The sequence below is a fragment of the Rhinolophus sinicus genome, linkage group LG14, assembly GCF_036562045.2.
Source record: "Rhinolophus sinicus isolate RSC01 linkage group LG14, ASM3656204v1, whole genome shotgun sequence".
In the NCBI taxonomy this organism is placed as follows: Eukaryota; Metazoa; Chordata; class Mammalia; order Chiroptera; family Rhinolophidae; genus Rhinolophus; species Rhinolophus sinicus.
Window position 1 is genome coordinate 3,910,163 of NC_133763.1, and position 16,547 is coordinate 3,926,709.

A 16,547-nucleotide genomic window follows, 5' to 3' on the forward strand; every position below is an offset into this window, starting at 1 on the left:
ATCCAGAATTCAACTTCACCTGAAGAAGTTGAGCATTACTCACTTCTCACAACACAGAACTAAACCCAGAATGGTTAGGGAACTGGCCACAGCCATGTAGACAGCTGGTAGAATCCGAAGCTGCTGCTTTTTCCACACTGTGGGGCCACCTCCAGCAGGGGTGTGGGGTGTGAGTGTGTAATAAGACATGCAAATCAACTATAATACCAAGAAGAAGAAGATACAGGAAATATGATGGGAGAAAGACACAACACTCTGCTGTAAAGATTTGGAGGAAAACGCTCTCACTTAGGAGGGGTTGGAGAATTGGCTGGTGAATTGAGCTAAAGGCCTTCACGGATGGGTGGAATTGGGAAAGATGGAGTTGCGTGGCATACCAGGAAGAAGAAACAGCATGAGGAAATAGCTGGATACTGGGAAGGACTGGTTAGTTTGGGAAAGGACGCAGGCTCCCGTGCAGTGAGCATGTAGGATCTATCCAAGGGCCCGTCAGGAGGACCCCATGGTGGGGGGCCCTGGACGCCCGGCTGGCCTGGGGGCTCCTCTCTCGTTTGCTGGTGGACTCTGCAAGGTCGTTGGGCAGCAGAGAGATCGACAACCGTCACATGGAGAGGAAACATAGCAGATTGCTTACGGGAGTGTAAGTGGACAGCAGGGAGGCCAGTTTCGACCTTTAAAGAAGCCCAAGAAAGGATCAGAGCGGACAGCATGGCCGAGAGCAGCAGAAGCTCACAGGAGGAGGCAGATCTGCAGCCCGTAGTGGAGACATCGATGTGAGGCCCTTGCCTCTGATTAGGGAGATGAGAAGCAGAGGCAGAGATGGTGTCGTGCGGGAGACCCTGCTCGCTGCCCCATTTGTCATGCAGGGCGGCCTGCGGGGTCTCTGGTCCCGCTCCCCACACAAGAACGCAGGATATGGTGAGGCCAAAAAGGAACACCCACGGAGCCATAGATGGGGGAGTCATACCACTACGGTCTCACTGGAGGCTGGGTTCACTGGACGTGCGACCTGCTGTCCCTTTTGTCTGCAACCCACCGGCGACTCTCTTTCACTCTCCTCCACTCTCCTCGGCTCTCCTTCGTAGCCGCAGCAGTTATATTAGTGGCCAATGGCTCACTGGTTACAGCTGACAGCCAACTAGCCACAGCTGATGGCCATCCAATCACATTGATGGCCATTTACTACCTGAGCCAGCACCTGTCTATGTGAGGCCGAGAGCCTGGAAACTGCTTTCTGGGGCTCTGTTCCCACAGATGGGTTTTCAGTTTGGGACATGTTGAGCTTCAAGCAAGAATAGGAAACCCAGGTAAAGAGGCCCAGAGGACACTTAGCATAGCCACATAGAGTTCAGAAAGGGAGCGTTTGTACCCGGCGAGACTCCTGCACAGAGGAGACAGTGCACATTCCAGGAGAAGAGGTACTTGGCAGAAAGGCAGAAGGAAGAGATCAGAGAGAAAGGGTTCCCCTGGCAGGGTCTTTGCAGGGTGTGGGTCCAGCCACCTGGACATAGGTTTATCAGGGAAGTTGGTACATACAAAATAAAATAAAAATAGGGACTAAGCAATTGAACCCCATCCGAAACGGGTGCCTTGACCTCTCAAAATAAGATGGTGGTGACCAACCAAAAAGACACTCTGACTGTGGAGAAAAGAATCTGGGCACAGTGAAAGGAGAGCGTGTAGAGTCAGCTGGCAAATTAACCTTTCGGAGGCCCTCAATCACAAAAGACTTCCCGAGGAGCGAAGCCCCACCCCTGTGATCTTACTAAGGTTGGGTGGAGGTCTGGGCTCCTCGCTGGTGATATTTGGGATTCCCTTGTGTTGTCCCATTGTTGTTGTTTTAAATAACTGTCTGTGAAATAACCTTTTAGTTTCTTCTTTTGGTTTTTTCACTCAGCTTTGTGGAGCAGGGACAGACACTGGAAAGTCCTCTGTAAAATGCCAACCTGAAGAGTTAGGCTGAGTGACGTCACCCCACGGGCTGTGTCTGCTCCTGGTCATCTTTCCTGCTTGCCCACCTCTGGCAGGTGACCCTGCTTCCTTACCTCAGAACTACCTGGGCACTGCCGCAACTGAGCAAACATGTGTTCAAGCCAGAAGCACTTCAGGTGGTACGATTGCTCTTTCAATATTTACCGTCCTGCCCCAGACGGCCTAGGCCAGAGGGCAGCTGATGACTTTCAAACACACGAAGAAAGGTTGATAGACTTGAACGAGAGACCTATCGTGATCTTAAGGCACTGTGGTGAGTGGCAGGTAGTGGTCCAGGGCATATAAAGCCTGAGGAAATGGCTAGTATAAAACAAGTAGCAAAATAACACCGTGGAAACGGACGCTTTGCAGGGTCTACTCCCAGCAGGTGAGAGTAAAGGGCCACTCACCTCTGTCCATCCCACGCTCTCCACCCCAAAGCATGCCTGGCTCTTTAAGGGGAGTCCACTTAGTAGTAAAAGTCAGGAGAGGTGGCAGGTGAGACTCTGTTTAAAGATTTCAAATCTTCTAAGAATTCAGATCTTGTCATTTGAGACTGTTTCCTTCCCTTACTCTGTAAGGGAATGGAGAGGACATGGAACTAAAATCACTCACTTGAGCCACCAGGAAGGGGTGGCTTCCTATTTTAGGGGTGCTCGTGGAGGCGTTGACCACGTGGGTGAGGAGAGCTGGGAGCCAGTTAGTCCCGAGTTCAATTGTCACTCATTGATCCGTGGTCACTGAGCCATGTAAGCCAGTCACTGGAGAACCCAGGTGGCCGGCTTTCGTTGCTGGGTTACGGTGCTCAACACGCAGTTCCAGCTCCCCGGAAGCATGGAAGGAAGGAGACAGGCCATTCAGCAAAGTGCCATGTGGAAACCAGCATCGGGTTGCAAGGGTGGGAGTTACAGGTGGCCCGGTCCCGGCAGCTCTCCCCCATTCTGTGCCATGGAGGGAGGGAGTCTCCCTCCTCCCTCCTTCCAGAGCGCAGGGTGGAGTAGCAGGGCGTGTCATAGGCACCAATTCGCTATTTGCCAGCAGTAGCAGTCATGCCATCCTTGTGTCCATCTGGCCCAGAGGGGGCCTTGGGCAATTGCTCTGCTGTGTTCCAGTGGCTTCTCCCCTAACTGGCCTCTCAGACTGTCCTCGCCGACAGCCCCATGCTGACCCAGGGCGTCCACTGGCGTCCTGCCCACGGAGACTCTAGGCCATGGGGACCGGGTGTTGCTTTCCGGCCCGGGACCGAGTGCACGGAACAATGTGCATTTATCTGATGAGGCCTATATGAGATTTTAAAACCCAATGGAAATGACTTTAGAATACACCCTTTTTCTCACAATAAATGTTTTAGTTTTCTTCTTTGGCTAATAACAAAGAAGAAAATGGAAATAGAAAGCAAAATGGGAAATACAATCTTATTTTTTAAAAAAAATTAACAAGTTTCACCCAGATGTCAGCAAGGACCTCCCTGTCATTTAATAAAACACTTAAAGAGTTTAATTGATTTCAGACTGAACTGAAATAATTGCTACTGGTGTAGCTTTCTTTCAGGCAGCGAATCTAATCTTACAGTCATGTGGTATGGTGTTCGGACCAACTTCCACCTGGAGGTAAGTTTTATTCAGAGTACCACCTTATAAGAAAATATGAAAATCTGAGGCACCTACAGAGAAGAATAGGAATGATGAGGGATATGAAACCATGTTCTATAAAGAAGATTCCAGAAATTAGTTACCTTCTTCCTGAAAAACATTGTGCATCCTTAAAAGGGAAATGTTAGCTATCTTCAAATATTTGGAAAACAACTAGATTTATTTTGTCATATCAGGAAAACATAATTATATCTAATAAATAGGGAGTCGTAAAAAAAACGAGTTTGACTCAGTATAAGGAAGACCGTTCCAGCAGCTGGTGTCTTCTAGAAATGAGATGCTGTGCCAAAGAAAGTTTCCCTTCCCCAAAATCATTCAATTCACAAATATTTTTTGTGGCTAAGTGCCAGTCATTGTTTTCACACTGAGACATAGCCATGAACAAAGGCAAGAAAAGGCCTGAGAGTCACATCTGGGCCGATATAGGAGACCTTAGAATCTGAAGAGGAAAGTGAAATTACACGATTTCCATGGGATTTTCTCTTATTCTAAAATTTTATACTTTTATTCATTTGAAGAAAATAATAACCAAGGCCTATTTATCATTTCCTATTATAATTAGTACTTTCTGGACAATGATCATTGTTTTGTTGTTTTCCTCCAGTGCTAATGAATTGTATGTTATATAGAAAAAAGGGTTTTCCAGTAGTTCGGGACTCAGCAAACCCAGTTTCCTATTTTGCTGCCCTGACAGGTCTGCCCTTTGCAACTCGTCCAGTTAATCAAGATGTTTTTCATCTAACCTTTCTTTTCAAACACATTCGCTTTCAGCATAGACTTTGGGCATCAGTACATTTGATAACACGCCGCCCATACCCTCACTGAAGTCACTGCTAGAAATGTTAGAGAGAACAGGAGTCGATAGAAAGTATTCCTGCAAACTTTCCATCAAACCACAAATCAAAGTTATTGTGCAACCGAGAATGAAGCTTGCTAACGACAGTATTGCATGTACAATTTTTAAAGTCTTCTTAACACAGATATTGTGAAATATTTTGAGAAGTGACGTGCAGATATACCAAGGCACTATGGTTGTAGCATGTTTTGTTCTGCTCATTAAAAAAATATAATTTGGTATTAAGATACCATGATTTCTCAGAGATCAGCACTTCATTTCCTACCTGCTCACAAACTATATTCAAGAATTTATTCTACCAATTTTCCACAATCCAAATTTACTTAAAAAAAATAAAATTAGAACATCTACAGTCTGTTCACTTGAGCTCACTTTCTCCTCCAGTATCTCTAAGGGTGAAATTATTTTCCTGAATTCTTTTCATTTTATCCCATGTCCTCTTATTAAACATTCCTACTAAGAATACACTTTAAAATTTATTAAAGATGGAATTTAATAGAATATCTATATTGCAACTATGGAAGAGGATGTTACATTAATTGAATTGATATTAAGTAATAAAGAATACTTATAAAAAATAAAATTATGATAAATTTCCTTAAACAGATCAAAGACCTTTTAAAAATTCATTAAAAAATAGAGAACTATCCTACTCCACTATATTCTTTTCATCATTTCCATGGATGTTTTATCAGCTGCTAAAAAAAAAAAAAATTCACTTTAAAACTACGTTTCCATTTTCAAGTATTGTATTATTAATTTAAAAAAGAAAGAAAGAAAAAAAGCTTGACACTGTTTGTCTGGCATTAGGATGTTGGATTTTAAACACTTCCAAAAATGATTACTATTAGATTTTCTAAACTCTAGGATAATCAATCAGATTTTATGTTTATTGTCTCTTGTCCCCACCCATTAGAATGTCATCGAAGGGGATGGGACTTGTCTGTCTTGGCCTGTGCACCCAAGGTCTAGAGCAACATGTGACACAGAGTAGGGGACAAATAAATATCTTCTGATGACCTAAATGTCTCATAGTTATGGTCTCTGGCGATTTTAAAAATTAAGACGAGGTGGACGCAGCTGGCGAGGAAGAGGGACTTCCTCTTTAGCCCACAATTGCCCTTCTTAGTCCAGTACCAGTTTTCCTTGTTACTTTCTAAAGTATTTTGAGAGTGAAATTAGTCATCCAAGCAATTCAAAGTGTACTGCAAACAATCTCTGCCTCAAGACCTCTCATAAAATAAGGTTTTAGTCTCAAGTGTGTTAAGGCTTCATGATCGGTAACAGTTGGCTGGCAGGCAAGGCTTCCCGAGTTCTGAGAAGGCTGGCACCGATCCTCCTTGAGGAAGGACTTGGAGAGTCAGAACTTTGAGAATGCAAGACCATTCCCAGAATCAGAGCACTGAGGTCACACTGGGAATAGCAGTGACCTGTGGGTAGAGGCACCGTCTCCTGGTGGTCGCTAATCATAGTTTCACATTAGAATCCATTGTGGAGTTTTTCTCAAACTCTGGGCTATTTTTCATGGTTACTACATCCCAAGAACACAGCCGCAACATCTCAGAAAATGACGGCAGAACATGGGCTTGGTACTTACGTGAAGGATTTCAAACCCACAGCCTCAAGTTTCATTACCCTGTGTCACCTCTTTTTCCACTGTATCCCTGTGATATATTGGCGATCCCTTGGCATCACAACAAAGAAAGCTCACAATTTCTCAAACTTGTGAATCCCGCGCTAGCAAGCTACGTGTTCCTCAGTAGCTGCATCTGTTGCTCTGGAGTCCATTTCTAAAGAACGGGATTAACCCACGCTCCACACTGAGTGCCAAAGGCCAACCATCCTCTGAGGCTCGCCCTGCCAGCTGACAACTTCTGCAGTCCCACGAGATAAAGACCAAATTCCTTCGCTTGCCCATCCAGGCCTTCCTGCAATGTATTCTGCCATCTTTCTAATCTCTCTTCTGTATTAGTCAAGGTTTTGCAGAGAAAGAGAACCAACAGGATGTGTGGATGTGTAGATGTGTGTGTATCTATCATCTGTCTGTCTGTCTGTCTGTCTGTCTATCTATATCTGAATTGGCTCATGCAATACCATCTGTATTTGTTTACCAAGACTGCCATAAAGAAATCCTGGAGACTCAGGGGAGAAATGTATCTTCTCACGGTCTGGGTGTCCAAGATCAAGGTGTCAGCAGAATTACTTTCTCCTAAGGCCTGTCTCCTTGGCTTGTACATGGCCACCTTCTCATGGTGACCTCACATGGTCTGACTGTGTGTTTGCATACCCCTCATGTCTCGTGTGCGTCCAAATTTTCTCTCCTTGTAAGGCCACCAGTCAGGTTAGGTTAGAGTCCAGCCTAATGACCTCATTTTACCTTAATTACCTAATTAAAGACCCTGTCTCCAAATATAGACATATTCTGAGGTTCTGGGGGTTAGAGTTTTGACACATGAACTTGGGAGGTGTGGGGTACAATTCAGCCCATAACACTAACCCAATTCCAAAGGTATTTTTCCTTTTGTGCATTCTAGCACTTTAAATGTATATGACATAGTTTCCAGTTTCCTTATGCATTATCTTAAAATTGTTTTCCAAGTGTGTTATAGTTGTACACATTTATCTCTAACTTCCTGAATGGACTTTGAATCACTTGGTGAACTTTAAAAATTTCTTAAGCTTGTGCTCCAATTCCAGAGGTTCTGACTTGATAAGCAGGGTTGTGATTGGCACCGGTGTGTTTCAGAAGCTCCTCACATGATTCCAGCGTCTCTACCAGGGTTGAGAACCACAGTTACAGTGGAAAGTGACGCAGACAAAGGACCTTTGTCTGTTTTGAATCATGGTGTATCCCCAGGCAGTGCCAGGCGCAGGGTAAATGGTCAATAAATATTTGGTGGCATACATCTTATTTTCACCATTTTTCAGCTGTATAAACTCTGAAAGGTCTTTCACAGGTTCTCGAAACCTGTTTCCACACTTATAAAATGGGGACAACAATATTTACATGGGTCGGGGTAGTTTGGGAGAATAAATGAGATGACAAAAGAAGTTATTTGGCACATGGGAGATGCCTATCAAATGTGAACTCCCTTATCTTCAAACGTTTGTGTTCTCACCATGTTCCTGGCACTGGAAAAAATACTATTTGGACAATAGCAAAGTGCATGTGAAATGTATAGTGAGCAAGTAAATGCAAGGTGGGAAATTAAATGACAGATATGGTGTTGAGTGACTTAAGCGGCGCCTAAGAAGCGATGTCTCATTTTCATTGTTGGTTGTGTGGATTCCACTGCCGCACTCCAGAGATAAGACAGTAAGTGTGAACCACAGGATATGTTGGCCAGAGATAAGACAGTAAGTGTGAACCACAGGATATGTTGGAATTATTTACAATACAATGTTTCTGCCAGTACCTGCTGAGTGAAACAGAAGTTGTAATTTATCTGCATTCTCTCTCATTAAAATGAACGGTAGTAATTAAGAAACTGGAATGCGACCCAGTGAATTCATCTGGCCCCAAACCTTGCTTGCAATAACATGTTTGGTTTCCACTGAATCCCAGAGACCTTAACGGTCATTATTAGATGCTAAGAATAAATGTGGGAGAAGAGAAATGAGGGAGGGAAGAGAGAAACACACTTTTGAATTCCCCTCTTTCAATGTCTATGGTGTGTGTGTGTGTGTGTGTGTGTGTTTTGTAATCTGCTTTTCCATATTCATGATGTTAAATTAAACCTGGTTAAATTAAACCCAGATATAAAGCATGGGGTTCTGATTTCTTGTTTATATTACTCAGAAAATAAATGTAAAGGAAACAACTGAATTTTTGCAAATCACTCTTGTAAATCTGTTTGAACACGTGAAAATAGCCTGAGGAAAAATGCTGTATTCCAAGAGCCTCGCTTCTAAAGAAAGCTGAGTTCTGTGACTCAAGGAGGGTGTGGGAAGACATGGCCCTGTGCCCGTTGACTGATTTGGTCATTTATAGCTAAAAAGGGGAAACATCAAGCACAGGTAACACAATACGGGAGGTCTGCCTGTTGGCATTTTCTCACTGAAGTTGGCTTAGGTTAAAATTGATACAGGAAAATCTGTATACAAGGCTACCATGTACTTTAGACCTTACAGTTTGGCCTTTCTGTGGAATTTGTTTCAATACGTTCAAGTTAAGAACTCTTCCTGTGAGGAGAATTTTTTGTGTGGATTATTTTGAGATTTTATTCAAAATCCATCACTATATAAAAATTGTTCTGGTTCTCTGGAATTTTTTTTGTTTCCAAACCTTGCTCTCCCCAGGACGTTTCATTTTGAAGACCTCAAATGCAACTTCCAAACTGGCCTCGTTATCGGTGTAAAATTTCTTACCCCCAAACCCCCAGGCCTTGAAATCGTAAATGTCCAGTTTGAGATGTTCATCAGGTCTGAGAAAGGTAACATGAGGCATATGTTACCAGTATGTCCCATAATCCAATACGGTATTTTTTCAGCAAAATGTGCGCATTCACTTTGTTGTAAAGATTACAAATGGACCTGTGTTAATTCAGGCGAGGCTTACCACCTAGTGAGCTGTGCCAGACTTACTTTTCTAATAAGTGGAGATGAAATCGTGGGCTTGTGAACCCTGTTTCTCCATTTCCTTCCCCAGTCGTCCCTTCCTCTCGGTTGTGTCACTCTTCATCCATTCTCCCGAGCTGACACGTCCAGAGGCCATCTTTGCCTCCTGCCTGTACACCGGGGCCCAGCGTGGGGCTCATTTCCACGGCTTCACCCCGCCCGTCATGACTCCCCTCTGATTTCCTCCAACAGCATCCTGTGACAGCTCTCCTGTTTCTGGTCCCACCTGTGCCAAACTGTCCTGCTCCCAGATACCTGTTGACAGCCTGTTGACAGCCTGCACCCACAGTGGGTCTGTCTCAGCTCAAAGCCCCAGCGGACGCCTTCTGTCCTCTGGGGCCGTCTTAGTGCTTTCCTCACACCAGGACTCTCTGTACTCGGCCAGATCACGATTAGAAGGGGACACCAGGTACAATCTTCACCCACAGCCCCGCCACTTCCACAGCCTCTCGTTCACCTCCGTCCTCGACCTGGGACACACTCTGGGGTCCTCCAACCTCCCCCACGTCCCCAGGTGCTCCATAAGCATTTCCTGATCTATAAGTCAGGAAACCTCCTCCTGGAATTACACCCCACCCTACCCCCTTTTTTGGGCCAGAATTTCTACTTAGTAAACTCTCCATTCACCCTGCAGAAAATTACCTTTACCTCTCGCTGGACTTCCACGCTTGTTTGGACATTTGCCTATTACAGCACTCACTTGATTCTCCATTTCTTTTCACTGCTGGATGTCACTGTCTGGGACGCGGCCTCATTCCTTTTCATGTTTACATGAGGAGAAGAGAGAGCCACACGCATTTGTGGAAAGACGTGTTACACAAAAGTAAGCAAGTTTTTTGTTTTTTGTTGTTGTGTTTTTAAGTGTAGGATTTCTCATTTCCTGACCCATCCAGAGAAACCCGTTTCCCCACAGTTCTTCACAATTTTCTGACCTTCTTCCTAAAGGGGGTTGAACGGTGTCTTCTGTCAGCAAAATGGTATGTCCACATTGTAGTGCCTGGAACTCGGACTGTGATGTTGTTTGGAGATTGGGCTTTTGCAGACGTAACATAGTTAAGGATTTTGAGGTGACGTCATCCTCGATCATCGAGATGGGCTCTGGATCCCATGAAATTTCCTTATAAGAGATAAAAGACCGACGCCAGTTTGGCATGACGCAGCCACGAGCCAAGGAATGCCTGCAGCCCCCAGGAGCTGGTAGAAGCAAGGAAGGAGTCTCCCCTAGGGCCTCTGGGAGGACAGGCTGCTGCCCACACCCGAGTTCAGACTTCCAGCCCCCACAGCTGTGAGAGCTTCAGCTTCTTCTGTTATCAGCTGCCCTCTGTGTGTAGCGTGTAACGCTCCCTCTTTCGCTGTCACCCCACTGGCTGTTTCTACGTTACTTTTTTTCGTACAGCCCTGGACCCATTCCTCTGGTTTTATGCTCTAATCTAAACCGACCTCGCCCATTCCAGATCACTGTCTTTTTACCCCCTGACCCAGATCTGTGTTCCTTAGGCTCCAGGTCTGTGGTTCAGCTTCCTCCCTTTCCGCTGCCTGTCCTACAGACACTGGCGGTTAAAACTGAACTCATAGCTCTTTTTTTCCTACAACACTGCTCCTCTCCCCGTGCGCCCTTTTTCTTCTCGGTGCCAGCATCAGCAGGGCACTTCCGACTAATGCCTGACCTTACCTCCCGTATCTTGTCAGTCTCACACGTCCTTATTGAAAGCACTTTATTTTTAAATTTTATCTCTATATTATTATTTTACATATTGTACTGTTATTCATATTAAATTTGTTGTGCTGTGAAATGGGCCATTTTAACCACTTCGTGTGGATGGTTCAGTGGTGTTCAGGTTAATCACGTGATTGAGCCACAGGTCTCCAGAGAGTTTCCATCTTGCAAAACTGAAACGCCACACCTACCTCCATGACTCGGAAACTTCCTTCCTCCCCCAGCCCCTGGCCACCACCTTTCTACCTTCTGTTTCTATGATTTGCGACAATTTTAACACTTTGTATGAGTACAATCACATGGTATTTGTCCTTTTGTGCTTTATTTTTAAAATAGAGTTTATTCTCTTCATTATGGAACAATTTCAGACAAATTGAAATTATTGACAAGTCGGAAGAAAGAAAAAATTAACTTGCCCCTACTCCCATTGTCTAAGACACTCACCATTAGCTTCGTGCATTTAAGCCTAATCATTTTGTTATTATTTTTCATATTTCTGACCAGAGTGTAAATCATTTTGTATACCCTGGGATGAATGAATGAGCAAATCTCATTGCTTTTTCAAAATTGTTGGTGTTTGTTTTTAGATATCCCTGCAACATAATTCTTCATCTGTTACCAACAATCCCTTCGATTAATTTCAAAGTAGTATTTGCTTTTCATGTTCACTTTGTCTTGAACCAGAGCCCAGACACTAAGCTCATTTTGTCCCATATGCTCCATCATTAAACCAGAGCCCAGACACTGAGCTCATTTTGCCCCGTATGCTCTGTCATCGCGTGAGATGACGTGTCCCCCACCACAGCGACTGCACGTTGCCCAAACCTGCTGCAGATTTATCACATACAGCTGTCCTGCAGTGTCATCATCCACTTCGGATTGCACTGTGGAGGTTAGCACAAGAAGAATACATTACTCACATTCTGCCTAGCCTGTGGCTAATGGGTTTCACAGCTCCCACGTAGGATCACAGAACCTAAGCTGCAAACACTCCTTCTGTGACAATGCTGTTATTACTGGCTATGTCATTGTGATTTGGAGACTCTAAAGGGTCCATATTTTCAGCTTGGTTATCTGCGTTGGAAACTGTCAGACCATTCCCTAAGCCTATTGATAGAATAGTAGACTTTCTTCCTTCAGTTGGCACAAAAGTCAACTCTCTTCGCCTTGGCGTACAGTTTGCCTTCTCCACCGCAGAAAGGGTTCAGTGACCTCGGGTAACCCTGTCCCCTTCCTCCCCAGCTCTCCTCTCCCAGGTTGTGCAACTGTTGTTGTCACTGATGCTGTGCGAGATAATCACCTGTCTCTCCTGATCAGAATGTGGGAAAATGTCTTCTAAGCTCATCAGCAATAAGGATAGAGTTTATTTTTGAGGGGAGATCCAAGGAACTCAGACAAAAAGGTTAGAAATGGGTGCATGTGTGGAGTATCGGTGTGTTGGCTCACATGCACGTCTCCGGGTCCGTGTGGCTCGAGCACGTGCAGCACACCCAGGGAGGTACATGTTTTATCCATGACCTGCCTGCCACCTGCAGACTGTGGGAGCATCCAGCCCCAGCCAGAGCTCTGTCATGGCTCAGATGTCTTCTCCCCACAGCCCACTCGGGTTGGTTCTAACATCCAGGTCACAGCAGCATTGCCTCAGCTGCCCTCAAATCACCTCTTCTCTGAAAATCCCACATGCCGTGATCTAATCCAGGCAGTGTTTCCTGGGGTGACACTTGCCAAGATGCCTCAAGGTGAGTGCCCAGTGTTTCTCTACCGAAAGCCAGAAGCCCTGGTCTCCCTATAGCAGGCTGGAACAGGCACGTTTTCAAGCAATAATTTTTCCTGGTTTTTAACCTCCTGCCAGTCATTTCAATCCTTTTCCCCTAGAGAAGAAGGTTGATGCCAACAGGTTCAGGAAAATGCCCATTCTAGCTGGATTTTGTAACACCCTAACAAGAAACGGTCTTCATATACTCAGTAGCTTCTTGTGTCTGAGACTTCAGTGACACAGAACTAAAAAGTCTGGGCACAGAGGGACTTGTTCCCCTTCTCTTTTTCCTTTTTTGTAAACACTGGGGCCTCTGGAAGCCCTGCCCCCTTTTTGTTGAGCTGTTTGATGGAGAAGCGAGTTCTCCACCTGCCATCCTGTCTCTAGATATTTCCAGGCATGGCTGAATCTGGCAACTGGAGTACATCTGAGCCTATAGTGACAATAGGTGGAAACCCAGCACTAATCAGCATGGGAAGTGCATGGAACAATGTGACAGGAGGTTTCCAAGAAGCAACACTTAAGATCCCAGGGGAACTGGCGGTCAGTAGGAGAAGGTCTGCGGCAGGAAGCAGGTCCTAGGCTGTCAGGGATCAGACACAAGACAGCTGTCTTTAAGGAAGAAAATGTCTCCCAAACCCAAGAAAGCACTGAGCCTCTTCGGAAGCATTACCATGTGAGGGCTGAGCCCTCGGGAGAGGCGTGGGAGCTTAGCAGTAGGTGGAAGCCGAGCCTGAGGTATTAGAAGTAGGCAAATGCTCAATAATCAACACAGGTGTGTGTTTCAGGCCTGGACATGGTTGAGCTGCTGTTAAATCCCAGGCTTGTGGTAAAGAGCAGCAGTTTACAGATGTTACTCTACATGAAACGATTCACCTGAGGATCTTTTGACAAATGCCGGTTCTGATTCAGCAGGTGGGTTCTAATAATCTGCGTCGCTAACGAGCTTCCAGGGGGAGAAGATGCTGCTGAGCTGGGGACCACTTTTTGGGGGGACGTCGTTTTTAAAAGCCTGGGTCTGGAAGGTGAAGGACTGAAAAATTGGAGACCAGTTTGGCCCCGAGGAATATGGATGGACGGGAAGGAGTGGGCACAATGTGTGAAGATTTTTGACTCACATGTGAACAGACCTCAGATCCGAAAGCACCCATCACAAAAAGGCAGTGACCAATCAAGTGGACGCAGTGACTAGGCCAGTTGACATTAGCCAGGCTTGGAACTGACACGCTGGGCGTGTGAATGGTAGGACCACAGGAGCAGCGCCAGAGGCCGGGCCCAGGCTCTATTTCACTGACATGCTGAAATCTAACCTGCCAGCGATGGGAACCGACAGTGAGTCTCCACTAGGACACGTTCTTTAAGGAGACAGTTTTCAGTCAGTGATTTTCCTGAAGGGAGATGCTGAGTGGGCACCAATCATCTGAGGCAGAGACACTGTAATGTGCTTTGTGGAATTCAACTGGGTATAAAGTCACTCCACAAGCTTGTTCTAAAACAATGGGAGTGACTAAAACAGTTAAGTGGTAGAGTTCATGAGGGAGAAGATTAGATTCAGAATCCAAACCGTGGATTTTGTCCCTGCCATTCAGTGCCTAGTGCCTTTGGACAACTCATTTATCCTCTCCACGATTCCGTTTCCTTGCCTTCAAGTGTAGAAAGTGTTTCCATGATTTTTCCAAAAGAATTAAATACCATCGTGAGTGTGTGTGTGTGTGTGTGTGTGTGTGTGTGTGTATCGGTGCTCGGAAAACCATAAAATACAAAGTTACAAAATAATAAGTTATTATTATTATTTGAAAACTATGGAGTATGTAAAATAGTAAAAATCCTTCAGTGTTTTTAAAATGTTTTAATAGACTTTAAATTCCTACACATATGCCCTTTTGTATCTATACAAATATATACATACACACATAATATATACATATATGTCATATAAACACCATATATCCCATGTATAATATATAATATACCATATTATATGGCAAAATCAGCCAACAAATAGTTGCTCTCTATAGTTGTCTATATAGATCTCTTTTGAATGTTGTTAAGGAATGCATGTAGGGCTAGTACTGAGTTCGCATTTTTCTAAACGTCGATTGAACCAGCAATACTGAAATATCTCCTTCTTCATTCATCTTCCAGGAAGGGGGCGTGCACAGTGAGCCCTGCATTCAGACACAGGAGCGGGTACAGACTAACTCAGTCTGAAGCTCCTAGGCATTCCCAAACTGTGATCCAAACTGCTGAGGTCGTTTAGCTAAAACTCCCAAGTGACACCTTCTGCCTGCTGGTATGACAGAGCCTTAGCACAAGCATTAGCAATGGCACTGCTGTGTCCACTTGGCCTGGATCCTGCAGCACTTGTCACTGGCAGCAGTGACAGACCCGGATGGCACGTCCCGTTCAGGGCTGCTGTAATATAGTAGTGTATTCAGAGAGGCACTGATGCTGAGGTTTTCTCACGAGGCATGTTATGTCAATCCTTTACATTCCACACGAGCTGCACTATATGGGGAAAATTACATTAAATTTTTAATAAACTAGTTGGGACAGAGTGTGCCTCGCAGGTTACGCCTCAGCAGTGTGTGAAAAGATAGTAAACAGGTTTGGAACTAGAACAATACCTGACAATCTAATACAATAGCAAGTTACTTCTACAGAGAAGATTGTAACCACCCCCGCCACAGCCACCATCGCTGAAGGACAACACCCTGGTTTACTAGCAACAAACGTCACGTAACGCCACTCAGGCCTGCGAGAGGTATTGGAAACCGTGTGGAGGGATCATTTTATCCTGCAGATGGGAGAGCAGGCCCAAGTCAGTTCACCAGCCATTGCAGGGTCAGCCCATTGGTTTCGGGAAGAACTGAACCCACAAGCCATGTTTACTAACCATTAGCCTCACAACTACAACAAAGGGACTTAAAGCGCAGAGGGTACACTTGCCTCTCCAGAAATCGATATAAGCATGACTGGAGTTTCTTTTAGAGTCTTTCTATGGGTAAGAAGTATGATTAATAAATGCATAGTTAGAACCATTCACTGGAACTTGTAAAGCCTGAGAAACCTGCCCTGCCTAAACTCTCAGGCCCTACACTGATGCCAAAGGTTACCTTTTGGAGCTGACGGTTTAAGGAGACAACAGCCAAACCATGAGTAATCTCTCACCTGCATGAGACAGAATGGTCCAGAATGTCTTGCTCAATGCACTAAACCAAAGGAATACAATCTAAGAATCTGAGACCAGAGGATTTGGATGAAGACAAACAGAAGGTCTTAGCACTTAGTGATGAGAATTATGTTTAGGAATAAACTGAGGTTACTGTCACATGTTACTGGTTTGGGAAATTTTCATATTGACAAAGTGTGGAGACGCCATGGAAATAGGCTTTTCGCACGAGGCAGGGCTCTGAGCATCATAAGCTAGACTATAAATATAAAGAAATATTATTCCCATGCCTATAATAAGAATTGGAACTTTCTGTTTTTCTCGATGATGGTGTTTGTGGTCCCCCTTGAAGGCCAAACACAAGTTTATCACATGTGGAACACAGGGGCTTTTACACGCAAGGTGGAAGGAACATCTTGTGTTTGGCAATCTTTATTTTGTCCGTTCCCTTGAGGAGAGGCTAAAATGTGTTTCAAAATAGTAAAGTCCTGGGAGGCCCCCAACCTGCAAACACGTGGCTGGCTTTGAACAGCTCAGGCCGGCATCATTTTGAATCCAGATTCCAGATCCTTTCTTCCCTTGCAGTGCTGTGCTTCATTTTTGTTTGTTTCCTAGAGAGTTACTCTTTCCTGTACAAATATGGAAGTGTAGAGAGTTAGCCCGTGTGGTATTGATGAGTATCAACATTTCTTCTCAGTTCTCTATTCAGAGTGCTGGCCTCCACTCCCACTACCCAAGGACTGGCAAAGGGGAAAAGCTGTGCCCTCCCCCACAGCGGGACCCCAAATACGTGTCCTTGAAGAACA

General features: G+C 44.9%; 1 long non-coding RNA gene across 2 annotated transcripts in view; it reads right to left on the reverse strand.

Moving 5' to 3' along the window:
- Window positions 1-14,443: 14,443 nt before the first annotated feature.
- The window catches only part of LOC109444181 (uncharacterized), a 198,476-nt gene continuing 196,372 nt past the window's right edge, over window positions 14,444-16,547 (reverse strand). Inside the window, exons 4-5 of one of the 2 annotated variants that reach the window (XR_012491850.1) lie at window positions 16,246-16,370; window positions 14,444-15,077 (exon numbers count right to left, since the gene is read on the reverse strand). This is a non-coding gene — a long non-coding RNA (uncharacterized LOC109444181). Of the gene's footprint in view, window positions 16,371-16,547 lie in introns of both variants that reach the window. The other variant, XR_012491849.1, reaches the window with a different exon arrangement.